General features: G+C 40.2%; 1 non-coding gene across 1 annotated transcript; it reads left to right on the top strand.

Annotated features, from left to right (window-relative positions):
• The first annotated feature begins 375 nt into the window (after positions 1-375).
• On the top strand, positions 376-588 carry LOC112611787. Its single transcript, XR_003116750.1, has one exon. It is a non-coding gene; the product is annotated as a small nucleolar RNA U3 (small nucleolar RNA).
• Positions 589-10,097: the final 9,509 nt, after the last annotated feature.

Genomic DNA, 10,097 nt, shown 5'->3' with positions numbered 1-10,097 from the left:
ACACACCAGGAATATTCCAATATTTCTTCAGCAACGTTGTCCCAGCACTTCACTGGTTAACTTTTTATGTCCACCATTTGTGGATTCCACAGCTACTTGCCAATGGTGAATATTGATCATCATGATTATCTACTGAGCAGCTACCATATCCCAACTACTCCTTGCATGTTGTTCATTATTTTCTCAACACTCAGCATATTTGCAATGTGTTATTTCATATCACAGACAAGGAAACTGAACGCAGACACGTTTTATTTCTTGCCAAACATCACATGAGGATGAATAATGAAACTGATTTGAAACCAGAATTGTCCAATTCCAACATCTCTGTTTTTTTTTTCCACTCTGATATGCTGCAATTAAAAAGTTATTTCTAAGACTGTACTTTCCGACATCGTTTCTATAGTTGGTTGTGAGAGAACTTTCTCTGAACTTGTGGATCACGGGAAACCGGGAGGAGGAGGCACAGGGTGCTCTCCACATGCGTGAAACCCGCTGTGGGTGTTGCTTTCCTGCAACTGCCATTTGCCACTGATGATCTTCTCTTCCTCTGGAAGAGTAAGAGGGGAAGGACACAGTTTCAGTGCTTCCCATTTATAATTAATTAATTAAGGGCAGGTGCAGGGGCTCACACTTGTAACCCCAGCACTTTAGGAGATTGAGCAAGGAGGATTCCCTGAGTCTGGGAGTTTGAGATCAGCCTGGGCAGCAGAGTGAGACCCTGCCTTAAAAAAATTTTTTTTTCTTTCGTTTTAATTTTTATTTTTTTGAGACAGGGTCTCGCTCTGTTGCCCAGGCTGGAGTGCAGTAGTGTGATCTCGGCTCACTGCAACCTCTGCCTCCGGGTTCAAACGATTCTCATGGCTCAGCCTCCCAAGTAGCTGGGATTACAGGTGCCTGCCACCACACCCAGCCAAAAAAAGTAATTTTTTTGTACTTTTAGTAGAGACGGGTTTTCACCATGTTGGCCAGGCTGGTCTCGAACTCCTGACCTCAAGTGATCTGCCCACCTCAGCCTCCCAAAGTGCTGGGATTACAGGCATGAGCCACCGCACCCAGCCAAAAAAAAAATTTTTTTTTTAATTAGCCAGACATTGTGGCATGTGCCTGTGGTTGCAGTAACCATGGGGGCTGAGGTGGGAGGATAGGTTGAGCCCAGGAGTTTGAAACCAGCCTGGGCAGCAAAGTGAGACCCTGCCTCAAAAAAAGAAAAGAAAAAAAACTAAAAAGCTATTTCTTACAGATATTCATTGAGTGGAAAGCAATTTAATTTTACATATAATAAGTTATTTCAAAAAGAACTGTAGTTATGTGTGGCAATTTTTCATAAAAGCCTGATACAAATAAAGATCTACCACGGAGTCAGTAGGTGTGCTCCAGAGATACCCTTCTTGACCAAAACAAAGCGGGGCAGAGGTTGGGAGGCCTTTTGGGCTGGGCTCCAGGACACAATGACTAGGAGATGATGCAAAGCGCATGACAGAGTAGAGAGAACTACACAATTTGCTTCCATATTAGACTCTGCAAAAGTAGTTCTTAAATGTTAGCTCACATGCAACCCAGTCACGTTACTGAGCAGATTCCTGGACTCCAGTCCTGGGTGATTCTTGCAGGTGGTCCATTGACCAGATTAGGAGAATCATTGTCCAAGGTCTCAGAGCCAAATTTAGGACGCTGAGAGAAAGAATCCTAAGTGGTTGAATGGGAAACTGATTCTCCTTTTGAGCACACCTTAGATTCAAATAATTGATTGGAGAAGATCATTCTATACAAAAATCTTCTGACCTGCAGAGTTTCTATAGTCTTGAGAAAGAAAAAAAAAAAAACATGTATTTTTGGAAAAGATTGAATTTAATTATAATTTTGCAAATTATACTGTGGGAAAGGTCAACAAAAAGAAGTGTATTGCGGATGATCTTATAAAAAGAACCTTTTGTAAAGCAAACAATTACCTTCTGATTTGTCTACTCTGAACGCTTGATGTTTATTTAAATTGGATGTTCTCATAGCAGGACACACCTGATACCTGGCTTGTCTAAACACTTAGAAAGTCAAATTGTCTAGTTATCAAAGCTCATCTTATTTCCTGAACACGTATGGATGGTCCTTCAGGAGTCATTTCACAGTGATGTGCAGAGAGAAAAACGAAACAAACAAACAAACAAAAAACAAATTATTGTTCCTGAGTGCATTTTCTAGCCTATGTCTAACTTTCTAGTGGATAAAGGCAATAAAAATGTTTGGGTCCAACACTGCAATATAATTTGAAATTCCTTGCTTACTGAAATCCTAGCCAAAAGGCTTTCTTTAGTTTTGTATTAAATTATACCACTTGGTTGGCGGCCTTAATCAACTTAACCGATTATTTACCAGATCACCATTTGCCTCTGTGCAGACACCCCGTCAGAGCTCAGGTGGACAATTTCTTGGGCCAGAGCGCCTTTCAATACCAAGACTGTCTCCTGCCACACCTTTAACAGTGCTCTCCATCCGTAACCTCAGGTTCATAATGCAGCTTTGTTACTTGGTTTGTCTAAAAGCAATTAGTAGTTTCAGATTTTTATTTCCTCTTTAGGGGAGAGATGATTTTGGGGAGAGTTGGTGAGGTGACTGAACAAAGCCAGTTGAACAGTTAATACTTTAACCTTGCGTATAATTTATACAATAAACAAAGTCACATGCTTCCCTAATAATTTAGATGTAAGCAAATGTTGATTTATTCAGGAAGGCTACTGCCAGAAGCAAAGCCTGCAGCACTAAAATTTGAATTAAACTAGGACAGAAGCAGGCTAGTCTATAATAACATTTGTATAATTTTATTTTTGCCCTTGGCTCAGTTCATTTCCTCGTACAGTAGATGCATGAAATTGGTTCTTCAGCCACCTTTAGCTGATGCTCATTGATATCCGGGCAGGCAGAGAAGCAAGAGAATGCACCTTTCTAAGCTTTGTGTTTTCAATCATAAGGCCTTGACTTCCTAGGTCATTTCTGACAATGATTATCTTTCTCTGAATTGTGTTTTTGGCAAATATCTCAGAAAAGCTTCATTTAACCTAGAGATACAGTTTCCCCCCTCTTACTGTGAGGGGACTGTTAGAACTGAGACAGTTAAATAGATGCAAATGTTGTGCTGTTTTTATTCCTTTATTCAAGCCCTGGGGCATGAAATCTGAGTTCTCTTACTCTGCTTTCAGCAGTGAAATAAGGGCCTGAAAAATTCTTTAAATGATGGTGAAAAATAAACATTAACTTGAAACAGTGAGGAATCAACCCCCCCTTTTACTATTAACCTTTGACTTAAGTAAAAACTCGGACCTACATTTTACAACTTACCACTTGTGTTGGGATCTGAGGCTCCTTTTGAGGGAGCAGGCTCAAGCTGGTAAATAATTTTGGAGAGCTTCTGAAAAGTAGATGAAGTTTTACATCCAAACATAGGGAAACCTGGTTTTTTCATGGCAGTTCCTGAAATAATGACATTGCCAACACACACAGCACACACATGGAAGCATTCTCAACCCCCATAATCACCTGGAAATGTCTTACAATTTTTATTCTTCCTCCTCCATACTTCCATTTTAGGCAAAGTAACAGCATTTTAGAGCGTCAAAACTTCTGAAATGAAGAATTTATTCCCTTAGTTCAGGAAATCAATTATGCTAAAAATTCTTCCTGACCTTTTATTTAAGGGGAGTTAAGAAAAAATAAAATCCTAATAATTTAGAAACTAAAGAATTGGTTTTTACACTTTATGTGCAATAATGCATTTATGCCTCACTTCTTCCAGCTGAGAAGGTAAATAGCAGCCCTAGTGTTTTGGAGGCAAACATTGTTCTGTCCTATTCTTGGTAACAAAATCTGCTCCCAGGCCTTCTCCATCCCTGTCTGATTGTGCCCTGGGGCTGTTGCAGGCGGCCAGAGGAGCCTTTCAGAAAATCCAGGCCATGTTTTGACTTCATTAGAGATTCCAAATAGAACAAGTTTTAGCCTGGCTCAGGCTTTGGTTATGAAAGTTTCCCACAGCTCTCAAAAATATACAGAATAATAAATGGCTGGGCAGAGAAATAGAAGGCAATAGTCATTCCATCAAAGGTTTCTAGTCACATCATAAACTACAATTGCAGAGCCTGAGGAGCTTATGTCACTAGGACCCAGAGATAAAATGTTTTGCCTTTGGCCCCCGAGGTCACGCGCTGGGGCAAGAGCTTTGAGGTTGGGTCCTTTGTTTGCAGACTGGCAGGGGAAGGGCACTTGATCCCTGCCTAGGAACAGAAAGAATGCCTCTCTCCCCCACCCTGTGGCCCCTTGGCCTTCCCTGGGGACAGGCTGTGTGGCTCAGCGGGCATTGTGAAACCTTCCACCCCAAGGGGTGGCTGTGAAGCTTCAAATGTTTTTGGGCATTTCCAGCATAAAGGCAAAAATTGATGAGTTTCAGTGGGATAAGCTCTGAGGCTCCAAGGAAAAACCCCTAAGGCGGTGGGTGTGAGGAGGAAACTTTTTATTGTCTTGCTGCAGATTTTTTCTTTCATTTTTCTTTTCTTTTTCTTTTATTAAGTCAAGATGTTATATGAATGCACCAGTTAAATATTACATGCAAACTTCTTAAGGGAACAATTTCCTCCCCAGTTTACAGATCAGTCTCCAGTTTGTCCATATTCCTGTTTCCCATCCTTCTTCCTCCTCTCTCCCTTGTTCCAGGTTCTCCCTTTTCTTACCCCCAGCCTTTTTTGGGAGGAATCATAAAACCACACTTTAATGACAAACTCCAGAAGGCTAGACCTGATGAGGATCCTAGATATTCACCCTGCCAACTTCCATGGAATGGCCTTCATTTTCCACACACTTTTATTTTAGAAAACATATAAACTACTAGAAGTCACTCAAACAAGGAAGGATTTACATTCATTTTTTCCCCCAAATAGTCTTAATATACATGTTTCTTGCTAGAAGCAGATTTTGTTGATGCTTTATTTTTATTTTTTAAAGCCAGTAACTAACTATAGCCTGACAATTCCTATCCCATCACATTGATATTAGATTGGTGGGCTGTGACTTTATGACATCAAAGAAATTGATTACAACTTTTTTATATGTGGCTCACACGCAGCCATTGCCATGACCCAAACATTATATGCTAACCTTGGAATCACGGAAGTGACAGGAGAAACACACTGTGGTTAGTGATTAAAGACTGGACTCAAAATTGTCTCCAAACCCATTTTTTAAAAGTCTTTGAAAATGACCAAAATTGTATTAATGAGCTTTGGCTGGAAAGAACACTACCGTGTGTCTCTATCTCCATTTCTCACATTTTAGTTAAACTTATAAACCCTTCCCCCAGATGGGCTTCCCCTGGTAACCATATTAAACAGAAACATTAGGTAGAATCCCTAAGAAAATATTCATGCTTGTAATCCTAGCACTTTGGGAGGCCAAGGGGGGCAGATCACCTGAGATTGGGAGTTCTCAACCAGCCTGACCAACATGGAGAAACCCCGTCTCTACTAAAAAAATAAATAATAATAATACAAAATTAGCCAGTCATGGTGGTGCACGCCTATAATCCCAGCTACTCTGGAGGCTGAGGCAGGAGAATCACTTGGACCCGGGAGGCAGAGGTTACGGTGAGCCGAGATTGCACCATTGCACTCCAGCCTGGGCAACAAGAGCAAAACTCGGTCTCAAAAAAAAAAAAAAGAAAAGAAAAAAGAAAATATTCATTCCTTTTTTTAAATGCATAAACCATCCATAAAATATATACCTTAAAAATAAAAAAGGGGTTTAGTAAATATTTTATATTTCACTCATCTGGAATTATAATAGAAACGAAAACTGTTTTATTAGAAAATTTACCATTTGCAGGGAGGTGTGTGTGCCTATGCCCCTGAGTCTTTATTAAGGCAATGGAGGAAAAGCAGCCAGGAACAAGGTGAAAAGAAGTTCATTCACTGTCTCAGAAAATAAAGACCTCAGACTTTCTAAATGAAAATATACCATTAGCATCAGATACTAATCACAAGGTAATTATTTTTAAAGAGGTTCCTAAGTAAGACACACACACCCATGACACCCTGAGGCTAATCTATGCACCGAGAGACTTATTCTGCCCTTCGTTGTATGTGAGTTAGTTGTCCTTGGAGTGAATAAAAGCTGCTTTCCATGTTATTCTACCCTCCTGTAAAAAGAAGAAAAAAATGTCACTTCAGAAGATACGGATAAAAATGCATCTGATTAAAAAGCATTCCTCAAGGGCAATTTGGATAAAAGTTAAACTGGGCAACATCAAACTAGGCCCCTTCCTATAAAATATATCAAATTCAAAGAAGTTTCTTGTTTTTGTTTTCTTTTAAGTTACTAATCTTTTTAATGAATCTCAGACTCCATCAGCCAAACTGCTTTTTTGGTAAGAACAGTTTTTACCTATGTAAAGGCAAGGATTGGTTTCACAGAAAGCACCCAAAATATTAATGACACGGCAAAATATCTTTCTATTCTTTAGTTAAGAAAAAAACTCTGTTCAAGGAATTTCAAGTGAACAGAATTGTCCACACTGGAAAGGACAGTCCTCATCAATCCAGGTGACTTACTATGGGCTTATGGTCCCTAAAAGTGGCCCCCAGTACCCCCCCATATCCCTGCTGGCATGAATTACAACACCGGGTCACCTCTTCAAGAAATCCCTATTAATAAGCCTCCAACAGTGTAAAATATCAGCTGTTGTGGAAATTTTTTTCAAGTATAAAGAGAGTTTCTGCCCTCATTAGGCTACATGTTATTAGACTGCATGTATATCCATATCTTATACCAAGCCTATGAGCTATCCAATGTCCTATAACTCCCTTTGGAGCTATATGCTAGTCAGTACTCTTCATTCATTCATTCATTCATTCATTCATTCATTCATTCATGTAACCTCCCTTATTGAAGACCCCACAATGTGCCAGCACTGCTTCTAAGAGCTGGGACATCAGACATGAAGGAGACAGGTAACATCCTGCTCTAGAGGAGTTTATTTCCCCCAGGCAGAGGCATTCAATAAACTAGCAAACAAATGAAGAAAACCATTTTGGAAAGTGATCAGTGAAATAAAAATAAAGGAACGTGGTCAGATAGGGTGGGCTAACGTGGACGGAAAGTCTTTGTTGGGTAGGTGGAGATGTTGAGCTAGAATCTGAATGTCAAGAAAGAGCCAGTTGTTGAGAAGCTAGGAAAATGAATTCTGCTTGTTTTTTAGTAAAGATTGATTTACTCACATTATTGTATGGATTGTACAACCTCACAAGCAGTATCACAGACAACTCACAGGATTCCAAGCAGAAATTCAAAACCCAGGCATAGCAAGAACGCTTAGCTTTTATTTGCCAGCAGGACAACCCCAGGCATTATTGCTCAGCTGAGGGCATATTTAATTACCAAATGCTCTGCAAATGTCTTCCAAATTGTATAGATAAAGCCATCTAAATTGCTGACTTTCAAGAGGATATATTCCTTCCTTTATCATAGAAATGCCCCATTCCCTGATGAATTTGCATTTCCAATGATTCACCAATCATTTTAAATTCATTTTAAGTTAAAATTATTTTCTTAAATTCCTCTACACAGCTGGGAATCTGTAAAGTGCATTTGCTTTATTTCATTAGATAACTAACTTCATTGCTACCTGAGCAGTTCTTTGCTTCAGAAAAACATGCAGCACTTCTGCTATTTCACTGTACAGGCAGCATACTCACCATGCCAGCCAGATTTAGAAATGATTGCTTTTGCTTGTGGCTTACAAGAAAAGACTTCATATCATATATTAATTTTTAAAGTGTTTTCTTAAGCCTCATTTTAGCCTCTATGGCAAACCCAGAGGCCAGGTAAAAATGAATGGTTATAATATGGTTTTGTTTAAAGGCACGAAAGTTAGCCATAGCCTTTCCCCATGACACATCTGGACACTTCCATTATGGTCACTTAGGTGTCTGATGGTTTGTCAGAAAGCTAGCCATAACTTAGGCGGAAAACTGGACTCCATTAAAAAAACATTAAAAGCTGAGAGGGAGGGAAGTTGATGTGGCATGGCTCCCAGCACTAAGAAAGCAAGAGTGCATGGTGAAGCTTAGAAATAGAAAGTGATGTCCTCATAAAAACATGGCTCCAGGCTGGTGTGCCACTAGAAATTCTTCTGTCAGTTTAGAATATTTAGCTCTAAGGGATTTCGACTTTCAAATGTATCTTTGGATGCAAAATACACTGCACAGGAGGAGATAGCATAGAAGGGAAAGAAGCATTTGCTCCCAATTATGATCAGCTTAGGTTAAACTGAAAATTCCTTTTCTTCCAGATAGAATATTTGATTAGAAAGGGGGGCAAGTAGATTAGAGGAGCTACCTTGCTGACATCAAGTGATCCTCTGGCCTCCGTAACTAGAAAACGTTGCTGATAACTGATAGAGCTAAACAATATTAAAAGCTTCAGCACTACTGGTTATCAGGGGAACCTTTCAGCCTAATTGGAAAGCTCAAAGCTTCAGGCATCTGAAATTTTTTGGTTTAGGGCTCTTCTACAGCATTCCAATGCAGTATATCCAATCAATAATGTGATGCTATGCACAATACCATCACGAGGCTTATTAACTCCCCTGAGTTTTGTATTTGACTTGTTAAACTGTAAAAAGAGTTGGAGAAAACAAACAGAAAAGAAATATCTCGGTCCCTAGCTGCCAAAATATAAAATAAATAAACAAACTCCAGTGCTCAAAGAAAACTGAAAAGGGCAAAGTGGAAAATATATACAGACGTACTTTCATGCACAAAACATGAGCATCTTGGATGATTTCTCTTAGTGTGATCCGTCCTGTGTTTTAGGCAAAGGGGGCATCCATCCAAGCAGATTGAATTATGTGCTAAAATTCAGTTATGATGATGTAGATTCCACTCTAAAACCTATGGACATGAGGCTTTTTTCCACAGCAGACTGTGGTGCTTTTCAGCCCACCCTGGCTACAAGCAGTGGTTACAGCTGCAGCAATTAGAGGCGGGCATCCCAAGGAAGTTCAATATAGTCGGTTCCTCAGAGCGACAGCTGTCTGCATCTGGGATACTTCACAATTTTCTTACCAATCTCCTTGCACAGAACTAAACAGCAGAATCTTCACACTCTGGTGACTCTGACAGAGCCCGCTTGATTCAGATGTTTGTGAAATTGTCTGCTCCAGAGAACTTCCGCTGAAATCATCAGGGAGGTTTCAACAGCAACAACCAGAAAAAGTTCTTCATTTGGTTTTGAATTTTCCTTTTCCCCCAAAGGTTCACCAAGCTGCCGCTATAAGAGGTTTGAAAGGGAACACAGGTGGTATTAACAACCGAGTGAAAGGTAAGGAGCAGAAGTTGGAGTTCAGATCAAATCCAGCACCTGCTCCTGCCCTGTGATGGGAAACAACAACCTCTAGAAACACGTGGCACAAGCCTCTTTTCTGTGCCTGAGTTAAGAGATACACAGACCTAAATCTGAACTTAAACACACATATTTACTCACATTTTAATCTATCTGAAGTGATACTACAGCCCACAATCGCTGTCAGCCAGCAGCAGTCAGCCGTCGCTGTCATTGCGTATACACGGGCATGAAACTGTGCAATGGCTGGGAAGAGAATCCTGAAGATGAGTGGGGACATCTCTTAGGAAATGCTACATCACCAACACTCTTGACAGCAAAGCAGATGATCCTGTGCAGCCAAACAGGAACTTGATGACTCCAAGTTGGAAAATAATTCAGAAGAGTCAGACTCAGAATGTGAAGTTTCGTAAATACCTTAACTAATTTATTTCATGTATACTTTCCTTATTACATACGCACAAGAGATGTATATGAGAGAAATCCATGCCAAAATAAGTTTAAAACCTTTTTCAGGGTCTCACTCTGTTACCCAGGCTGGAGTGCAGTGGCTCAGTCTTGGCTCAGTGCAACCTCCACCTCCTGGGCTCAAACAATCCTCCCACCTCAGCCTCCTGAGTACTGGGACTACAGGTGCGCACCGCCATGCCTGGCTAAATTTTTTTGTATTTTTTGTAGAGATGGGATTTCGCCACGTTGCCCTGGCTGGTCTCAACTCC

The sequence above is a fragment of the Theropithecus gelada genome, chromosome 18 (genome assembly GCF_003255815.1).
Source record: "Theropithecus gelada isolate Dixy chromosome 18, Tgel_1.0, whole genome shotgun sequence".
NCBI classification, from domain to species: Eukaryota; Metazoa; Chordata; class Mammalia; order Primates; family Cercopithecidae; genus Theropithecus; species Theropithecus gelada.
Note: the sequence above shows the minus strand (reverse complement) of the source record. Positions and strands in the feature narration are given on the sequence as shown.